This window comes from Equus caballus, chromosome 18 (assembly GCF_041296265.1).
Source record: "Equus caballus isolate H_3958 breed thoroughbred chromosome 18, TB-T2T, whole genome shotgun sequence".
NCBI lineage: Eukaryota > Metazoa > Chordata > Mammalia > Perissodactyla > Equidae > Equus > Equus caballus.
The window spans coordinates 17,694,092-17,716,475 of NC_091701.1; the positions used below are offsets into that span (position 1 = coordinate 17,694,092).

Genomic DNA, 22,384 nt, shown 5'->3' on the forward strand with positions numbered 1-22,384 from the left:
AATGTTTATAGGAGCTTTATGCATAATAGCCAAACTGGAAGTAACTGAAATGTCCATCAGCTAGTGAATGGATAAACAAATGTGGTACAGCTATACAATAAAATACTAATCAGCAATAAAACAAAAACAAAAAACAACTGCTGATACACATAACATGGATGGTTCTCAAAAGCATTATGCTAAGTAAAAGAGGCCAAACTCGAAATAGTTTGTATTCTATGATTGATTCCATTTACATAAAATTCCAGAAAAGGCAACACTATAGTGACAGAAAGCAGATCAATGATTACCGTGGTGTTGAGACAGAATTCAATGTAAAGGGGAATGAGTGAATATTTTAGGGTGATGAAAATGTTCTATATGTTGATTGTGGTAGTGATTACATAACTGTATACATTAATCAAACTATACACTTAGAATGGGTAAATTCTGTTGTATGTAAATTATGCTTCAATAGACCTGATTTTCACTATTATATGACCAGCCTGACAATAAAACTTTACTGAAATCCCAAAGTGCAATCTTGGTTGAACAGGGCTGAACAGAGGACCTGGGCTTTCCCCAGGTATAACCTTCAATAACCCTTCGAGGCATCTGAAACTGCTGCTGTCAAAGAAGCATCTTCAGGAGTCACAAAGGAGCAAAACTGGGGATATTCCTTCATCCCAGATCCAGGCAGCATGCAAAGGGCTTTGTTAATTCCTTCATCCTTTCAACAGTCTTGGGAAGTAGCACCTGGTATCTCCATCTGACAGAGGGGGAAAGCAAAGCTCTGAGAAGTGAAGACTGTCACTTGACAGAGAGCAAGTCCAACTCCAAAGCTCAGGCTCTCTCTGTTCATTAACCTGCCTCCCAGTAGGGTTTGGGGTCCCCAGTATCAGAGAGCCTTCTAGGGACTCTATAGGCTAGTACTTCTCTAGCTTGGGGGCGGTGCACATACCCTTAGTGAGGTTGTTCCTGGTTGTTTGCCCAAAACTCTCCTTTGCAGAAAGGGTCCTTAAGGAGCAGAGCCACTAAATCATGACTGTTCAAGCAGCCTAGACATGCTTTGTGCAAATGCATTTGACCTTCATCATATCGCATATTTGTGTAGCATAACATTTGCTGACTGCTTACCACTGGGAAAACACTTTATCTGCATCAGGTCATTACGCAATATGCAGTAGACACATTTTACATATGAGGAAACTGAGGTTTAAGGAGGTTAATAAAGTTGCCCATCGTCGAATAGCTACAAGTAGGAGAGCCAGAATTTGACTAAGTGCTATATAAACCACAAAGCTTGCAGGCTTGACTGATACATGATTCCATTATTGTCTTCTGTACTCAGTTTACCAAGCACTCTGAGTCAGTAAAGACACTTTTGGTGGAAGGTAACACATGAAATGGTAAGGATGTATGAGCTCACTGTCCAGAATTAGAGTGCCTTAATCTAGGGCCTCTGCCTCTGTTTCCCTGCAGTTCTCTTGGCTCTGCCCCTCTTGTGTCTCAGCTTTATCTTCATGTTGGTAGGAGTTGGATGTAGCACCTCCATACCAGTCAGCTGTATACTCCCAAGTCTAGAGGGAAAGAGAAGCAGACTCTTTATGTGATTCTCTCTACACCTCCAACTGCACTGTTCCCTGAAAATTAGCCAAATGAGGTCACAAGCTCATTCCTGGACCAATCCATGTCACTGAGAGAATGCCATTCACTGACTGACCCAGGCCTGGGTTCCTGAGTCAATCGCTTGTGGGGAAGATTACCATGACTGTCCTAATCATCTTGTACCCCTGGAGTGGAAACGAATACTAGAAAGCCAACCATAATGTCTGCCACCTTTTTTTCTTAGTCATTATTTCAACTGACTTTTACAGCAACGCTATGTCTTGGTGATAATGTCCATTTTACAGATGAGAAGACAAATGCACTGGGAACAAAAATCTCTCAGGGGCAGGAGTACATAAAGCAGCAGCCAAGATTCAGTTAGGTCTTCTAACTCCAAGTCCAGAGCCCTTTCCACTACGTGGCAATGACTACGACCTTATCCCACTCTCCCTCTTTAGACCAAATTCTAAGATGTTGCTGAGAAAATATCCATCTTCTAGGTTCTTGCCTCTGGTATTTATCATCATTTTTTTCTAATTCAATAACCACTCCATTATGGACTCTAGTGAACCATTTATAACCAAGTCAGGAGCGTTCTTTTCAGCACTTCCTTTCTAATGAGATTTTATAGCTATCATTTAAAATAAATACATAGTCTGATGCACCTTAAAGCCTATGTAGTGTGATGTAGGCTTTCTTCTCTTTTTCCTCTTCAACCTCACTTTCTAAATAATCTCATGTCCAAAAAACTGTCCTTTTCAAATTCTTTTTCCACGTCTACCATCAATATGCTATCAAAGCACACGCCCAGTGCTTTGGCTCTCACCACCTGTATTCACTCTCCATAATGGACCTAATGAGATGGTTGTGGCCCTTGGTCTTTTAAAGCAAGAGTGTCATAAAGGTAGCGTCTTTTTCCTCAAAAAGATATGTAAGAGAAATGACATGGGAAAAAACCCTAAAATATCTGCTTTAAAACATGGCAATGTTTCAACTAGAGTTCCAACAAATGGAAATGGAGAACTGACTGCCAGATCACTGTTGCTTCAGTACCTAGGACAGCTCCAGATGCAGGTATAGAATCCCATGCACCCATCTTACACTTAAAATATGCTATCATGAACCTCACCTCCTTTGATTTTCCCAACAATCATGCACTGAGTTGGGGAAGGCATCAACCGGTATATCCAGTTAACAGATATGAAAATTAAGGCAAAGATTTTCTTAATTAATAATTAAGATAATTGACTGAAACTTAGGATACTAGTTCCGGGCTCAGTGCTGTTTACGCTGCATTATTTTGATTCCTGAAAAGTTAGAGAAGTCGTATGAAAGACGTGAAGGCTCAGGAATTAGTTTTGCACCTTTGACCCTGGATTGTAAGTTTGAATCTTATATATTTTTGGCCTTTTCTAGTGTTCAGGAAAAGTAGATGAGACTTGACAGAAAATCTGATGAGAAGCTGCAACCATTTCGACCCAAAGCCAATATACACAAATTCAAAAGATGTTATTAAGAATATATGTTGGTACCATCTAGGGAAACTGTCATAACTTGACCTTCCAACAGAAAGATATTACTATCACATGTTGAATAACATTGAATGAGCTGTTGATTCTTTAGAAAACAAGACAAGAAGAAAGAGATGAAAGAGGCACCAAAGAAGGCTCTCGTTTTTCTAAATGTGAAGAATTGTGAGTATGGACATGGTGGAGTGGATCCTAAAATAAAGAGCCAAGTTAGAGCATGAGGGAAAGATCATACTAGGAAAGTAACCATGGTGAGGAGGAGGAGATGGAGAAACTGAGTGGAATCACGATGCCCAAGGCCATTTTGGAAATATCCAGAGCTAAGCTTGGAGATTTTGTTTATAAACAGAGTTGCTTGGAATGTAGAAAGGAAAGTGACAACAGATAACATTGTTGAGGTGGGATTAGGGAGGAAGCCAAAGGCAGCTGATAGAAGTCAAGAGAAAAGGCTGAAAATGTCTCTGGCAAGCTCAAGCAAGTCAAAGGATATTTAGCAATCCCCCAGGCCCTTCCTCTCCCCAGCTGACTGGGAAAGAGTCAGGGATGGAGCAGAATGAGGAGAATAAGGCAGAGGCTGAGCAGGGCTCTCTGTGGGGTCCTGAGGATTGCAGCAGAATACAACGTGCCAGAGTGTGCAAGGTTTTTGATAGCTAAAGCTGTTTCAATGTACAGGGGAAGGGGAGACTTCACTCCAAACGACACAGTTCAACTCATCCGTTTCTGAAGAATTCATCTTAGCTTCTATCCCATATGCCCGCAGAATATCACCCTAGAAGTGGAGTTTATTATCATTGTAAATACAAACTCACTAATGGGTATTGTTTATTTTGAAGCAAGGCACATGCCCCACAGCCTCTGTCTGCTCCTACTCCAAGGCCTCCATCATCCTGGGACACTTCATTCAACTTGGCAGGGTTCACATGCTTGATGCAAAGTCTGTTTGGATTCAAGGATCTCTGTGCACCTAAGGAAGCAGACGCAGGTATGTATATGTGACTCTAAGGTGTCACTTTCTCATATAGGGGTTGGTGAATGATGCGACTTTCTCACTCCATGCACAGTGGATTGCTCTTCTGTCCGGTAGTTTCATTACAACATTCTACACAAGTGATATCTATAAATGAAGCACAAATTCAGCACAGCACCTCACCCATTGTGGAATCCCAGACATGCTGGTTTGAGGGGAAGAAGGCCGTTTAACCCAGGTTCCCTGGTAGCCTAGTCTTCTTGCAGAGCAGAGCAACATGTGAATCACACAGTGTACTAATTGTCATCCACGATTCTGGCCAGTTAGCACAATTATCTACATGGAATGCACCTCCCACCAATTTCAGCAGGAGTATCGCATCAACACCTGAAGTCATCATTCTTGCCCTTAGAGAAGCTTTGCTCTAAAACACAAATCCTCTCTAATGGGGATCCATTACTGGGTAATGAATAAATATACTATGTGCAGGCATGGAGGATTTCCAGAGGCCTTGGGCTCTTTCCTTGTGCACTGGCCTTTTGAATCTTTGTTCCCACTGGGGTGAGGAGAGCGCTTCTGCAGAGGGCACACACCTTCATGAGCAAGTTCACCTTGTACAGATATCTGAATGAGTTTTGATTTCGATTCAGTATAAGTAAAAATGTCCAGCTTTGTTTGCTCACATGAAACTGAACTGCTAAACTGAAAGGCTTTTAATAACTGGGGTTTCAGTAGGGCCTCCTGCTCCACTGTTTTACATAAATGGTGATGATGTGGGCTGTCTGATATTTGAATCCTGGCATCTGCAGCCTCCCTACCCTCTGCTCAGCTCAATTTTCTTTGGCCTGGATAAAACAAACTGAAATTTTTAGTCACCTGGACAGATGACAGCAGTTCAACTTCCTCCCACTAGCTGATATTCTAATCATCCTATTAGAATCTAATTACATGTAATTGTATTAGTCAGGGTTCTACAGAGAAACAGAACTAATGGGGTGTGTGTGTGTGTGTGTGTGTGTGTGTGTGTGTGTATTATAAGGAATTGGCTCATGCAATATGGAGGCTGGCAAATCCCAAGATCTTCAGGGTGAGTGGTAAGCTGGAGACCCAGGAGAGCTGAAGTTCTAGTCTGAGTTCTGAGACGTGAGAACCAGGAGAACTGACAATGTAGTTCTTGTCCGAAGGCCGGCAGGCTCAAGACCCAGGAAGAGTCAATATTTCAGCTCTAGTCTAAAGGCAGGAAAAAAACCTGACATCCCCGCTGGAAGGCAGTCGGGCAGGAAGAAGAATTCTCTCTTACTTGGGGGAGGGCCAGCCTTTATGTTCTATTTGGGTCTTCAACACATTGGATGAAGCCCACTACGTTTAGGAGGGCAATGTGCTTGACTCAGTCTGCAGATTTAAATGTTAATCTCCTCCCAAAAACACCCTCACAGAAACAGCCAGAATAATGTTTGCTCAAATATCTGGGCACCCTGTGGTCCAATCAATTTGGCATATAAAATTCAACATCACAGTTCTAAGGAGCTGTTGTTGGTGGCACACAGCAATGATTACAGAGCCAAAATGAGGGTGGCGTGGAAACATTTTCTAATTCAAACACAATTTTTATATCCCCTTCAAATAAACACATGTAAGATGGCCTACTTAAGATGAACTCAATGGAAACCACCTGCTAATATCTCCCCCTCACCCCGCCCTAAAGCTTTAAGAGGCATTGCTATTACTTAGGAATGAAATCATTGTTTTGGAACTGCTTTACCAATATTTTTCTGATGTAGACTCCTCAAATCTTATGGAAATAGACTGAGAATCCAAGATGAGACAAATGAGACACATGGGGGAAGAAATAGCTTGTCTAGCATGATAATATTTGGAAAATGAACGTGCCTGCATTTTAAGAACTCAGGATTGTAGGATCTTTTTATTCCCTTTTTTTTGAAGAGTTTGGTGGAACTTCCACATGTAGAAAATGATGACTATCCTGGTTATTAAAGAGCTGGCTAAGAGGTAGGCAGAAAGCAAAGGTTTTGAGGGGATATTATTTTTAAAGGGGGGCATTCAGTAGGTGTCCCCTCAAAAAAGGAGCTCACTTTTCAGAGATTTGTGGCTAGTCTGGGATACCAGGAGATTCCTTGGTATTTGGGGGCAGTGCTGGAAACAGTTGCTTGCCCATCCACCTTCCTGGGCCCTTACTACTTGAGCGTGCCCCTGCTGAACTTCCAGTTGTCAGTAACTGCATCTCTGCATGAAGGTCACAGCCCCAGAAGCAGCCCTCCACAAATCAGTGATGGGAGGTGGTGATGAATATCCAGCCCTCTCACTCCTCAAGTGGGAAAACACTAAGACTTGGGTTCTATACCTAGAGTTCCTTTCAGGTTAAGCTTCTGTCACCCACAGTGGAGCCAGGGACGACAGCATGTGTGTATGACCTGTGCAGTCACACAGGGCCTTCTGCTCTGTTGTCACCATCTTAAAATTCTTAGTAACTTTTGAACAACACTTCCTGACTTTTATTTTGCACTGGGCCATGCAAGCTATGTAGCTGATCCTGGTAGCAGCTGGCATGGTAACACACCTTTCATTGGCTGGTTTCCCTTCCCTGTCTGACTTCTCCTCTTGGTCTTTCCTGTACTGCCTGATAATTTGCTTGTCCTTGAATCCTTTTCAGAGTCTACTTCTGGTAGACCTCAAACTAGACTGTTGAAAATGTCATTGTAATCCTGAAAAACACTGTAAAGAATTAATGAAAGCCATCCTATTTTATTAAAATAAAACAATTATGCATACAGTTTTAATAGTCACTAAAAATAAAGTTGTGATTACATCATCTATCATAACCACACCATATTATAATATCTAAGAGGTTTTAGAAGGAAGTGATACCCCACTAAGCTTCCCACCTTCTCTGCATCTCAGACCAAGTACCCAGGTGAATCCAACATGCAAATATCTCCCTGAAGAAGTAGGGCAATAAACAGCAGAGGAGTTGACATTTAAATAACGGCTCTGCATGCCATCTGTTTTAAAGAAATTATTTGTCTTTGCCAGCATGTCAAGCAGAATAAGTTCACATAATTTAGGAACTACTAAGGTATGTAAGTTCTTGATTATTTACAATGACAGGATTATCTATAGCCATCACATTTTCTTAGTAACGTCCAACAAAATTTTTAAAAAACATTTCTGGGCAATTGATCTTTTTGTGGAGTCCAGTAATGAGGCAAGATAGTAGAGTGATTCAATCTTCAACTAAAGTTTAAGAAAAAGATATAAACAAGGATTCTGATTCAGAGTCAGATCGGCTCAGCTCATCAAGTCCAGGGTTCATGTATTCCCAATTCTCATATCCCTAGGGTGCAGCACAATGCCTGGAATGGAGTCAACATCTAATAAATATTTAGTAACTGACTGAACTTGGTTTATGGCTGTGCCTGGAGGTTCGAGTACCAGAAAATGAAACTAACTCACCCATACCTGTGAAGAAGCTGTAGGTTTTTCCCATTTGCCCTTTCTTACAGACTGGAATTTATCAAATGGGTATAACACCAGAGCATGAGGACCATCTGGGAGGAAGAGGATGGAAGGCACTGGGTTGAGAGAAGGTTCAGCAGGGATACTGCATGTAACTGGTGGTTGTGGCTCAGGACTTTTTGCAGTATGTGGGGGATGAAATACCTGAGAACTGGCTGGAGAAACAGAAGGTCATTTTAAGCCTTTCTCTCCATTTGTGAAACTTACGTCCAGAAACTTATTAAGACCAAATCCATCTATTCTTAAGGCATGTTAGTTTCCAATATGAATCCTGTCACCACCTTGCCATGAATTGTGGACATGAAACCTCACTGTGTCTCACTTCCCTCACCATTCAGAAAGATGATATCCAGGTTACTTAACAATTTGCTGCAATGGACTGATATCCTGACTCCACTTTTCTCACTTTCTCCTGGGACACAAACTTTATTGCTGTTTGATTGTTAAATGCAGCTGTCCCCAGAAAGGCTAGGCTCTTTAGGTTGCTCACCGGATAAATAATCAGGACAAAAGAGGTTATATAAACCCATTCTGAAAACATTTTAAAATTCAAGGTTTTGTCCTGATCAATTTCTGAACATGAAGTGTCTTTCTGATTAAGTTGTTTAAAAATACTTTTCTGTGAAAATTCTTTTGTCCCTCTTGCCTTACAACCCATCCATACAAAAAATCTGGATAGAATTTATGGATGAAAAAACGTAAGTTTTGATTGCTGAATGGAACACACTGATTTTGTATCAATGGGAGAAAATAAAGGCCTGGCACCCGGGGAGGCTTTGGGGGTTGGGGGGGGGGGGAAGGAATTAATGATCTTTGCTTTTCAGAACTGTTCCTGGAAGCTTTTCCCTCTTCCTGAATGAAAGCTCCTCATGCTACCTTTCCAGGCGGTTGTGAGCACCTTGAATTCAAACTGACTGCTGAGCCCATGATCCCACCTGACAGTGCTGACTGTGAGAGAGTGCAGGGACCCAGTTCTTGTACTTTCCACACGGAACACTTACAGATGTCATCCACACTCATGACACTGGAGAACTGACGTCATGGACAAGCAGAGCATTTGGAACTGACTGCAATGCCTCTGAAACCAAGGACTGAATTGAATTATTTCAGACTAGACTGGGAACCCTAGGGTTGGAAGCCCCATGGTGGGAAGCCATTGGAGGCCCGTTAACCTGCACTGTGTGGCTGATATAAGTCCTGTTTAGAGTGCCTTAATGGTAGTAAACTCTTTGTTTCCAGAAGTACTGTGTACTGTCCATGGGAATGTCCTCTCTGTGTGTACCCTGTCCTTGGCTATTATGACTCTCCCTCAACTCTAGACGGAGGCATTCAGGTCAGCTTCAACAAAGTCAAGAACTCCTAAAAGGAATCACTGAAGTCAACACTACAGTTTGCTCTCATCCCGCTGTATGGCACCCTACTGATAATAGTTTTCCTGTAAAGATGCTTTGGACAGGGCCAAGGTGATAGGTTGTGCAAAAAAGAGTTATCACAGCAGGCCTGAGAATGCTTATGCTTAGAAAGACCTGCTTGCAAGGTTGGCCCTTGACTAGAACCTCGACACTTGGATTTTGAGGGGGTTCCCACCAATTTAGCTGCTAAGAGTGGCTCCCTGTGCCTAAAATGTGGTTTATGCTGAACTCCTGCTTTCCTGCTGGGAACTGGGATTTTCGTATGTGGTAGGCCAGGTGATGACTGTGTGATCAGTTCCCAATAAAAACCATGGGCTGTGAGTCTCTAAGGAGCTCAGGTAGTCAACATCGCGTACGCGTTCTCATAACTTGCCCCTGGGGGAATTTAGGGCATCCTGTGTGACTCCATGGGGGAGGATCCAGGGAAGCCTGTGCCTGGTCATTTCCTGACGTTGCTCCATGTGACATCTCCCTTTGCTAGTTTTGCTTTGTATCTTTTCACTGTAATAAATCATAGCTGTGAGTACAATTTTTAAAAAAGGAAATATGATATCCGTAGCCACCTATACTTTATCCATACTGTCCTTAATAATAATAACTACAACAACAATGGAGATCAGCAATTGAATTCTGTCTAGCACCTGGTATGGTGTTAAGCACTGGTATGCAAAAACTCAAGGCTCTCAAGAATACTTCAAAGTAGGTATTACTATTATCTCCATTTGGCAGATGAGGGAACCGAGGCTTAGAGAGGTTCAGGAACTTGCTCAAGATCACAGGATCTGCCAGGTGGCAAAGGGGCAGCTGGAGCATAGGCCTATGTGGCCTCAAACCCCAGGCTGGGAGACGCTGTCAAGGGGATGGAGGAAAGCTCTCTCAAAAATGCAACTCCAGACAAACACACGGTGGGACACTATTGTTATGAAGGAGGTCTAGGTTCTGCCCAGAAATTGGCAGATATGTTTTGCTTTTTCTAGTTTACTCAGATCCTGTGATTGAAACACCTGTCTCCCCACAGATTCATGAGAAGTGAGATCTTGACATGGACAGGTTATTTTGAAGTTCAGGTCTACCCCCCACCCCCTCAAACAGTGTTAGAAGTTTGGGCCAGAAAAAACATTAGAGAATATCCAGAATAAATCCTTCTCTGAAGATTGAGGAAACAGAGAGATGCAGCATTTTGTGCTGTCAGAAAATCCAAAACTGGACTTCGGACCGCAGCCCTCCCCCCCCCCCCCCCCCCCCGCCCGCCCAGTCATTTCCTCAGGACACTGCCTCCTCTTTACCATTTTTCTCTTTTTAAATCAGATTCAGTTGTAACCCAGCACATGAGAAGTACTTTTATTTTCTAAATTGTGAGTTACATAGGAAAGAGACCTGTTTTAAAGCAGAATTATACATAAATACTTTTGATATCAGGGCAAAATCTTGACAACTGGGTCAATGGTGAGGGGAAATATCTTTGGAAATGCAATCTACTCATTGAGAAGCAGGGCAGTTGATGCCCACTCCAAACGTGTTCTTACACACATAGGATTCCTTCCAGATGGCTCCAAAGGCAGATCTCATGGCTGAGTTTCAAATGGGCAGAAAGTCACCTTAAAGGATATTTCCCTTCCATTTGGGAGTTGACACAATCGAGTTACAGGCAGAGACTGTTTATCACGGTGGCATGAAAGTTTCTCTTCAAATTCCTCCTGCTTTTATAATCAAACAATAACATCTCTGGAGTATAGGATTTAGCTACATAAGAAACATATTGGAAATTGATTCAATGCTCCTGGCTTGGCTGTGACAATGTTTCATAACCTGGCAACCTCTCAGCTTGTTCTTCCCCCTTCTTGAAAAGCTTTTAGCGGCACCAGGTTGGCAAAGCAAAGATAAAGCAAACATCATCCTTTTATCTGATCTTGTGCAAAATGAGTAGAGCAGGCACTGTACCACTGATAAGAAGATTGCTAAATGACTCTTCTCAAATTCTATCAATGGGCTGATGAAAGAAATTAAGATGACATTGATGAGTTATTTTCTCAGGTACTACCGTTTTCAAAAATGAGAGTTTCTCTTTAGAAGCAGTTAAGCCCTGTTGTGTGTCTATGACTCATTAAAAAGTGCCCAGATCAGCTCCATGTTGTAATAGATTTAGTGGGATGGGGTCCTTTCTCTACTTCTCATTCTCTTTTTCTCTAGCACGTCTCTTGAACAAGGATTCACTCAATGCAAGAGCACTCTTCTCCCAGAATCACTATTCCTCCCTTTTTCTCAGTCACATATTTCATTATACAACTCAATTTTCATCTCCACAATGCGCCTTGGCCCTCCCCTGATCTATCGTGCTAGCACTTTATACCTCTCACAAGCTAAGGTATTTACTCAAACGTGCCTGACTTAATGGACACATCATCGGGGATCCCGGTGGATGGAGTGTGCACATTGCCTTAATTGAGGCGGGTTTTCTTTAAGTATATATGATTGAGTTCTTACAGCAGGGACAGTGCCTTCCAAACTTGATTATGGGTTTCTGAAAAGCTACAAGCTCCTCTCTGCCAAGGCTTTTTAAAAAAAAAATCACTGCTCCCTCTCAGTCACTAATTTTTTATCACCTTCAGGCATAATAACTGCTGGTTTTGATAGCACATAAGGCACAGACAGTTCAGCCTATCTGTAATGTCTGGTCAACTTGGAATTATCTGTGGTGACATGGAGGACAAAGATATTAAAATTCAAGAGTTGCCCACAACCTCTGTTTCTAACTTACTCCTTCGACACCTGATGTGCTTCAGAATTGATGGTGGTAACTGGTAACTTTATGTTGTGGGGCAGGCCTGTGTCCCTGTCTTTCCCTCTCTCTTCTCTTGGCTGACCTCTCTTCTAGAGATGCTAATGAGCTGGCCAACAGGTAAACAGGAAGAGGATAGGAGGTGAGGGATATATGGCATAGATCAGAGGGGCCAACAGAAGGGCCATTCGGTCTGCAGGTTTGTTTTGGTTTGGATGGTACTTTAATTTTTATCTTTTTAAAACCTTTTTGAAATATACTACAAATACAGGAGCATACACAACAAACAGTTACATTTAAATCACCACCATCATAAAAGAATACCCACAACCCATCTTAACGATTCAAGCAGTGTTTAAAGCCACTCTTGTGTCCTCTCTGATCACATCCTTTTCCTGCTAATACCCCTCAATGAGGTAATCACATTGATGGATTTCATATAACTCATTAATTTGCTGTATTTTTTTGTCTTTGCAGTAAAAAACAATGTGACTTTCTTTTGCTTTTAATTGCTCCTCTGTTCAATGGGTTTTTTTTTTTTTTTGAAGATTGGCCCTGAGCTAACATCTGTTGCCAATCTTCCTCTTTTTCTTCTTCTCCCCAAAGTCCCAGTACATAGTTGTCTATCCTAGTTGTAGGTCATTCTAGTTCTTCTATGTGAGATGCCGCCACAGCATGGCTTGACCAGTGGTATGTAGGTCCACAACCAGGATCCAAATTGGTGAACCCTGGGCTGCCAAAGTGGAGCATGCAAACTTAACCACTTGGCTATGGTGCCAGCCCCCGGAATGTGACATTTTGATTACATTCATGTATAAGTAGACATACAGAGGTGTACTGGTTTATGATGCAAATATTTGTTACTGTGGATACTTGTCAAAAAAGTTTGAAAGTCATGGCCCTAGAAAAACCCTTGGAAAGAACATCACGGAATGCATACCAGTGACCATAGCAACATTGTCATAATAGCAAAAAATGGAAAACAACCCAAATATTCATCAACAGTAGAAAAAAAGAATTTTGAAATATTTATGCTATGGAATACTATACAGCAGTGAAAATCAATGAACCAGAGCTGCAAGCACCTTTCTAGATTCATTGCAAAACAATATTGATTGAAAAAAGTACGATAAAAGTAGAATACTTACAATATGATTCTATTTGTATAATGAACAAAACTGAACAACAGTGTGGTTAGACTATACAAATAAGTGAATACTAAGTGAAGACTATAAGCTTGTGTATATATATATATATATACACACACACACACACACATAAATATACACATATACAAACATACATAGATACTATTTCTTTATCCATTCATCTGTTGACAGACACTTAAGTTGTTTCCATATCTCGGCTATTATGAATAATGCTGCAATGAACATGGGGGTGCAGATACTTCTTCAAGATAGTGATTTTATTTCATACTATCATATGATATCCAGCAATCTCACTTTTGGGTATACATCCAAAGGAAGTAAAATCACAATCCTTACATGTAGATTTCTCTTTATTTATCTTGCTTGGAACTAATTTGGCTTCCTGAATCTAAGGGTTGGTAACTTTCTTCAATTCTGCAAAATTAATAGTCATCAATTCTTGGAATATTATGTCTACTCTGTTCACTCCATTCTCTCCTTCAGGAGCTACAATTAGACGCATGGGATTTTATCACCTTTTACTTACTGTATTTTAACCTCTCTTTTGTATTATCCACTTCCTTGGTTCTCCGTGACACGTTCTGCGTCATTCTGCAATTCTATCTTCTAGTTCAGTAATACTTTCTTCAGTGGTGACAAATAATATCTAGCAACTTTTAACTTTTTTGAAGTTCTTTTGTGTCCCTTTTTGAAATGACTGCTCATTTGTTTGTTCCTTTGTTAACTTTCATTTCCATTTTTGTTTACTTAAATACATTAAATGTTTTTACTTTATATTCTCTATTGGATAATTCTCAATTCTGCAGTCTTTGCAGGACTCATTCTATAGCTTGTTTTTTCTCACCCTCAATAACAAAGTCGTTTTTTCCCCTCATGATTTTAGTGATTCTCTATTGTGAATTAATTTTCCTTGGGATGTTTTCTGTAGGTAAAGTTTAGAGCGGGTACCCCACGAGAGGATTGTGTTGGGTTCTGCCAGATTCCTGAAGTACTATCAACCTGAGTCCACATTTTTAAAAAACTTTTCATTATGATAAACTTCAAATATTCTCAGTGTAATGTATCCTCATATACCCACTGCCCAGTTTTAAAAAAATCACTATTCTGCCATTCTTGTTTCACCTATTCCCTCACCCAGTTTCTTCTCTGGAGTACTTAACGTACAACTTGGACCATTTAAAAATTTTGACCTAGGGCATTTAGGGGACACAAAGAGAGAATGAATTAGTTCCCTGATCCACATGAGTGTGAGCTGAAGATTCAGAATCTGCAGAGAAGATATTTTTTTCTTTTTCTTTTTTTTTCCAGATAGAGTTAAGACCGAGTTGAGGCTGAGTCAGGAAGTTATCCCCACGGCCGTCCTCGGGAGGCGGGGTTTGCTGCCACTGATCTTAGGACTCCAGCTTTAGGCTGAGTGGGGAAGGGATGCTTTTGATCTAACCTCTCACCCTGCTCATGTCCCAGACTTTCATCACATCAACAGTTTAGCTCCTTAACACCAGGCTCCAGGTAGGGTGACCAACAGTCCCCATTCATCCAGGTCTGAAGGGTTTCTTAGGATGCGGGGCTTTCAGTGCTAAACCAAGAAAGTTCCAGGCAAACTAGGACAGTTGGTCACCCCAGCTCTAGGTCACCAGAGACTAGCACATACTCCTTGGGCAAATGCTGGCTATAGCACTCTCTCCCTTATGGATTCAAGCTTTCTTGCTGTCTCTAGCCTCGGATGAATTCTTTGCCTGTAGCTCAACCATGCATTTAAGAAAATACGTATATTTTTTACATTATACCCTATACTTTTAGATGTGGCATTCTGTGAAAGGGTTTTGAAATTCTAATTTGAAATATTTCTAGATAAAAGGAAGTCTTTGAAGATTTACTTTTTCAAATTGAGCCCATGTTTTAAAATGTATCATATGTCACATAAAAATCTAGATTTTTGGCTTCTGGTGAAAAATGGAAAGACTTGGCTACGTAAGGCCAGCCTTCTTCTATGGTGACACCTGAAATTGACAAGTAGCTGGTACCCTAGGTTAGGTTGTGTTCTCTCCATTCATCCAAACTTCCACCACTGACATAATATGTGCATGTGCATGTCACATCCAGCCTGTCTCACTCATCGACTCAGGGCTGTTCTTAAGTTTGCAACCACTGACAAGGAATCTACAAAGGGATCCTTGGTCTCTGGTGCCTGCAAGGTGACCAAAAAAACCCTAGTCATTATCTAGGATTCTTGGGGTTTATTTAACTTTACTTCATAGCTATGAACTAAGCTGGGTGTGAATGCTGGCTCCACTTCACACTAGCCACGTTGCTGAGCAAAGTACATAACCTTTCAGGACATCCATTTCCTCATCTGCAAAGGGTGACTGTGGTACCCAACTTGCAGGGTTGATTTGAGGATAGAACAAGGCAACATACATAAAACACTTTGGCCTGTGCCCAGCATATAGAAAGCTCTGTTTAAAGTAGTATAAAATATAAAGCTCTAATAAAGTACTTATAAAGAATAGATATTAGTATAATATATATCATCGTCTTACTTCTTTCAGAATTTTCTGTCACACTGGGCAGGTTTCTGGTTCGGGGCTGAGGCACTCTGCTATTTGACATCCCACCCATCCCCCCATTCTTTACTCTTCCATAAGTCTCACACACATTCTTATATTTACTTTAAGTGAATTAATTGCCTTAAAGAAATTGAGGGAACTGTGAAAAAAGAGGCCTCTGTACAGCTATTTCAGATTCTTCAACCTTGTATTTAAGAGGAACAGACCTTAGGAAAATGTGGGAATAAAGGCAAAACTTACTTAATGTGTCCACCCATTACCTGCTCAGTGGGCCCTTCCCCTTCTAGCACCAGCGTTAATTCATGCCACCCTCTAGGGTTTCAGGTCTGCCTCTGCCCTGGCAGCTGAGCTCCACCATCTGAAGACCACCACCCTTACCTTTCCTCAACCTCAAACCATTCCTTTTTGTGCTTCTCAGTTCCTGGCCAGAGAATGTACCAGCATCATGACTCATTCCTTTGGGGTCTTGCTGGAGCTGACCTGAGGAGGGCACTGCTGCTATCAGTCGGTGACGCTCAACGTGTACCCTTTGCAGAGACTAGCTGTATTATAAGTGACTTGAGAACCTTTACCCAAAGGAATTGTCAATGGGTAGGAAATTCATATACATTCTGAGAGGCTGCCAGGAGAGATCTTTTGGGGAAAGGAGCCCTTTGGCAACCCTTAAATATTCCTGTCTGTGCATCATTTACATGAATACATGACTATTCATCACAGCATGTCACTCATGAGGAATTGGTATGGTGACTAGCACATTTGGTTGGTCCAAGGCTAACGGAGAGACAATGAAAATGCAGGTACCTTTTGCTGAGGAAGATTCTCCCTGAGCTAACATCTGTTGCCAATCTTCCTTTTTTTTTTCTTTTTGCATGAGGAAGGTTAGCCCTCAGCTAACATCTATGCCATTCTTCCTCTATTTTTTACGTGGGTTGCTGCCACAGCATGGCTGATGAGAGGTGTTAGTCCATGCCCGAGATCCAAACCTGCAAACTTGGGCTGACACAGCAGAGTGCACCAAACTTAACCACCAGGCCATGAGGCCAGCCCCGAAAATGTGTTTTTCTTTTAAAACTCTAAATGTGAGCATCACAGTGATTGGAAGTCCACTTATTATCATGTTGATCTTCTTTGAAAAACCTCCCTAGTCTATGTATTGTCTGTAGGACAAATTTCAATCATCTAAGTTTGGCTTTCAATGTCTCCACAATCTGGTCCCATCCTACAAAATCAACTCTATGTGTACCTCATCCTCAAAATGTACCTTCTGCTCTAGACAAGCTGGCCTTTCACTGACTCCCCTGCCTCACAGTGTGACATATTCCTATTTCCAGGCCTCTGCTCATGATGTTTCTCTTGAGTTGAAGGACCTCTCTCTCCCCCTTGCTGATGAGATCCTACGCCTTAGCACAGTGGTTCCCAAACTTTGCTGCACGCTGGAATCACCTGGGGAATCTTTAAAAAATATTAATGCCTGCCTCCCATTCCTAGACCTTGTGATTTAATTGTTACGGGGTGTGACCACCTGGGCATCAGCATTTTTACAGGCTTCCCAGGGGGTTCTGATGTGTAGCAAAGTTTGTGAACCATTGGTATAAATGGCAAATGCTCTTAAAGTTCAATATCTTACTCTCTCACTCCTGTCTTTTCCTTACAGATGAAAACCCACACTCCTGGCATCACCAAAGCTGGGCTCCACTCCCTGCTCTGTGCCCTCATATATACGTAGAGCATGCCTCTACCTTATCTGTGATCACATTGTATCAGAATTATCTGTTGGCTTCTCTCTCTCCCTACTAGACTGGAGTTCATAGTACAGGTACTGTGTCTTATTCATCTTCATAGCCCCAGCATCTATCACAGGGCATGGTTTGTAGAAGATGCTTAATATAGGCTTATTGAACTAAACAGAACTCAGCTCCCTGGTGTAATCTATAGGAGCAAATATTTTCTAGGAGTAAAAAAGCCATACTTTCAACTCTCTAAGTCTACAATTTTCTATCTCTCTAGTGAAAAAAACAGAGAAGGGGAGTTATAGATTAGGATTCAGTATGGTCACAAATACAGAAATCTCCACCAAAGCCTTATCTCATGACTATCTCTGGTAGTTAGAAGGAGGCACTCATAAGGAGCAAGTCAATAGATGACAAAAACAGAACTAGCTCCGCAAAGGAATGAGAAACAAGGAGGATGACATGTAATGTTCCAATTACAGGGCTTGGTACATAGCAGATACTCAATGGACAGAAATTAATATTACTGTCTCCAGTCCTGGGTTAGAAGGATCTACATGGTCCTGTTTCCACGGGTCTACTTTCATGACAGGTGGAATTTATATTTCAGGCTGCCAGATGCAAAGTTCTTCCTTTGGAGTTTGTCACTTGCAGTTATAAGTGAGTGAACTCAGGGCAGCCACAGTGGAAATTTCCTTTCTCAAGCTATTACTCTTTAGTACCTCTTAGATGTCACTTTGTATGTTTGGAAATACAGAAATATCATCATCCTGGGAAGTATTAATATGAGATCCAAATTATGTAAAACGACTCCATCCTATTCCTCATCCATAGCCCATATTATCTAAGTACTTTTCAGTTCAGGGCCAGTCTGTTAGTAGTCAACAGAACATTATCTATCAGACTGTTATTGAGAACACTTGTTACCGCCCACTCACTTGTTGTTTTGATCATCAATAGCTCACCCTTTCTACAATTAAGCCCAAATATGTCAGCACACTATTCAAAAATGTAACATTTGACTCAAATAGACTTCCATTCAAAAAGCTGTGAGATATGCTTTAATTTTATTTTGAATATGAACCTCATTCCATGTACATTAAATTTCTAAACTTTTTCAAATTTTCTCAGTGGGGAAGATGAGTGATAATCTTGAAATAAGATAATTATCAAGGACTTTAATTGATTGGTAGCTATAGTACTGGAAGCCCCAGTGCCCTATTAGTTTTGAATTTTTTGCTTTTTTGTTTGCATGTGTGTGAGGAAGAGTAGCCCTCAGCTAACATCTGTTGCCAATCTTCCTCTTTTTGTTTGAGGAAGATTGTCTCGGAGCTAACATCTGTGCCAATCTTCTTCTCTTTCATGTGGGACCCCACCACAGTGTGGCTTGATGAGTGGTGCTAGGTCTGCGCCCCGGATCTGAACCTGTGAACCCCGGGCCATTGAAGCAGAGCATGTGAACTTAACCACTATGCCACTGGGCTAGCCCCCACTATTAGTTTTAATTTTAATTTTAGAGACAGGAAAATTCTAGATGCATTGTATTCCACAGAAGATTTACTTGAACCTCTGTACTTTGTGGGTGATCAATTATATATTTATTCATAAATATGGTGGTGGCAAACTAATTCAAGTTCACTACATTTTCTCAGAAAGTTACTCAAGGTTAACTGCACAAATAGAGAGCAGTGGCAGTTCAGATCATGCAAAACAGAAACTAAGCATAAATCATTGAAATTAATGATATCTTTCCCAACAACCTTCCAAATTTATTTTCTTATGCGTTTCTTAAATGATAGTGGAAACTTGTTCGTGCTCCTACCAAGGAAATAATCTTGGTCGGGGGTGGGTAGCAGGCTGGGATTGCTACATGTCTTCCAATATTTACTCTCTCTGTCTTCCACAGTTAAGAGAATCTCCAATTTTTTTGTTGGACATACGGCCTCCTGCCTGGAATAATGTTTCTCATCCTATGTGACTAAGTATTGTTCAATGGACTATTAGCAGAAGGGATGGGTCAACTGCCAGGAAGTGTCCTTAAAGGGATGAATCATATCCTTCCTCATCCCTTCTTCTTTCCTGCTGGTTAGCAAGTAGACATAAGGGATGGTTTTCAACAGCCGTCTTGGACCATGAAGATGGGAATGGAAACCATAGAAAGCAAAGGGACAAGATAGGAAGAGGTTGGCACTATCCTAACAGCATGGACCACCTCCCTCTGGACTATTATATGTGACAGCAAGAAATTTCTATTCTTAATTAAACCACTGTACTTTGGAGTTTCCTTTGTTCCTGTCTGAATCTAATCCTACTAGTACTAATAATTAGAGAAAACCAGTCTTAGATTTAAAAATAATTGTGGTCTGAATAATTCAAACTGTATAATCCATGTAGAGATAACTATCGACCATATTGTATTAGGGCTCTAATACAATAAAGCAGGTTCCAGAGTTGCTTCCATACAGAAGAGAGAAGCATTTAGGCCCCGCTTCTTATTCGCCATTCAATTCTGCTCGGCTTCTTTCTCAAACTCCTCAAAAGACATTTTCTCCTCTTTACAAGAACTTCCAAATCCCCTGCCTTCATCTAGGGGATTATTTTTGATGCTATCACTGGCTGATGTTTTTAATATGAGACAATGTTTTTGAATTCCTACTGATCATTTAATCCTATTAGATAATTAGTATAACATAGGGTGACTCCATTATGGTTACATAGCAGGAAAGAACAATCAGAAATATGGTGTTTGTTTTAATACTTCTGTTAAGTTAGGCTAGTCATTTGCTTGTTGCTTATTAAGATGGAAGTCTGACATTTACCAGGGTAATTTTAGAGAAAAAAGTCTAGTTGTATTATTTTACTTAATTCATGAATCTTGAATTTCAATATAGAGCAGGTTTAGTTAACAATATCTTGCCTTGTAATCAGCTCATAACATTTTGATTAAACCAACATGATTATCCTTAACTACAGAGATGTAAAGATTCAGATTCCCAAATTTTCTGATTATTCTTCTTTGTGAAAGACATTAGCTAATACTTGGTTAGAAGAAGAACATACTTAGATTTGCTCAGTTGCTCTGACTGGAAATATTCTACAGTAATAGAATATTGTGAGGATGTGTGGCAACACAATGTAGACCAAGCATTGGAATTATCAGGGCACTAAAAAATATATTCTCAGTCATTCTCGTGGAATAAAAATAAATAGCCACTTGACTTGTTGAGTTTCATTTAGTCTTGAAAGGGGTGAACTTTTTAAAAGGTCTGTGGTGATTTTATTAATTGGCTAACCCACGGAACATTCTCAACCCTGTTCTCCCTGCTACCTCATGCAATAGAGGCTAGAGAGCAACATACTGACTTTCCCAGCATCCTTTGCAGCTAGGATTGGCTTAAGACCTGGTTCTCACTGATGACATGTAAGGTAGAGTCTATGGCTGGGATTCTGAAGGAGCTTTTCCTCTTCCTTATACTTTGTGCCTTCGATGTAGGTGGGATGCCTAGAGAGGCAGGAAACAATTTGCAACGAGAGGCAACAAGCATGAAGACAAAAAGCCAGGGCTTTTGATAACATTGTTGAGCTTCTATACCTCATTCATGTTTCCCTTCCTCCAGACCTTTAATTATATAAGATGATTAAATGACTCTATTACTTAAGTAACGGCTTGTCAGCTTTTGCTGTCGTTGTTGTTACTTGCAGCCAAGAGCAACTTATTCATATAGCTCTCCATCAGTTTGAGTAGATGAGTCTACAATTATGTGAAGACCAAGTCAACTCTCTGTCAGAAACATGGTTCAAATTTACTTCCATGAGAGGAATGCAAAGCAGCACTTGCCAACAGAACTTTGTATGATGATGGAAACGTTCCTATAGACCATCTGGAACAGAATATGTGGCCAGTGAGCACTTGGAATGTGGCGTGCGACTGAGGAACTGGATTTCTAATTTTATGTAGTTTTAATTCCTTTAAATTGACCTGAAATAGCCACATGTAGCTACTGGCTGTCATGTCAAACAGTGCAGAGCTAAATAATTGCTAGACTATTTAAAAAGTAGATTACTCTAGTTCTCTTGAAAAAAATTCAGCCTCTAACTTTATATATGTTATTTTACAGGCCGAAGAATACCTCATTATGGAAAAATGATGACTCAGCGGAGCTTTCCATGGTGTCATGTTTGAAGGTTGTGAAACAACATTTAACTTGCATATTAGCTAACTACACGGAACTGATACCAATTTAAGCATTTTACATTGACAACTATAATAAAGGATGTCTTTTTGGAATAATAATCTTATTCAGACTACCCTCATTCAGCTGTTTGTTAAGACTTTTCTGTTCCCAATTACCAATGAAAAGAATAATAATGGTGTGCCAGTCTCATTAAGCTGTGGGGGTACAATAACTCTCTGAGATAAACTGTAAATTATAGCTTGCAGAAGACTGCTGGGCATGCTAGAACATCACTTGCAAAGTGTACCAATATGGCGCTAAGAGTGATGAGATGCTGAGAGCCGGCAGCTCAAGGTACTCCAGTGATAGGACAGGAGCAGTGGATACTGGATATACCAGAAACCAGAAATCTGTGGGGATGTCATTCCCTAGACTATGGTATTCAAGATTACCTACTACACCCAAATGTGACTGGAAGAACTGATTCCATCATGCCTTGGTGTCTTCTGTACAACTAAATAATCCGCATCCTTACATTCACAGATATTTTTAGAACCTGAAGAACAATTATTTCTGCAAGCATCCAAGGCGGCCCAGAGCCGTTAACGTTATCGCTTCTTCTGTCTCCTGACAAGGATCACAGTCACAGACAGCTGCTCCATCACCAGTTCCCTCCCAGCTGCTGGAAACAGGTCAGCAAAGTCCTTTTGTTTTGGGAACCTGAGTTTGTACAATCTAGGCTTACGCACAATTTTAAAAAATAGCTGACAAGCCAAACTTATTTCACAGACACAACTATCTACAATCAGGGTTCTAAGAGAAAGATGAAGAAAATGAGTTGAAGATTTTGGCAAATTGTATACCCTTAATCTATTTGGTTCTATGTGTAAAACAGACATAATTTTAAAAATATTCAATTTAAGAAAACCACCACT

The 22,384-nt window shown here is 40.8% G+C and overlaps 1 protein-coding gene across 20 annotated transcripts in view; it reads right to left on the bottom strand.

The window, feature by feature from the left end:
• Positions 1 to 22,384, bottom strand: part of NCKAP5 (NCK associated protein 5) — a 918,003-nt gene that overhangs the window by 72,637 nt on the left and 822,982 nt on the right. The window lies entirely within an intron of this gene.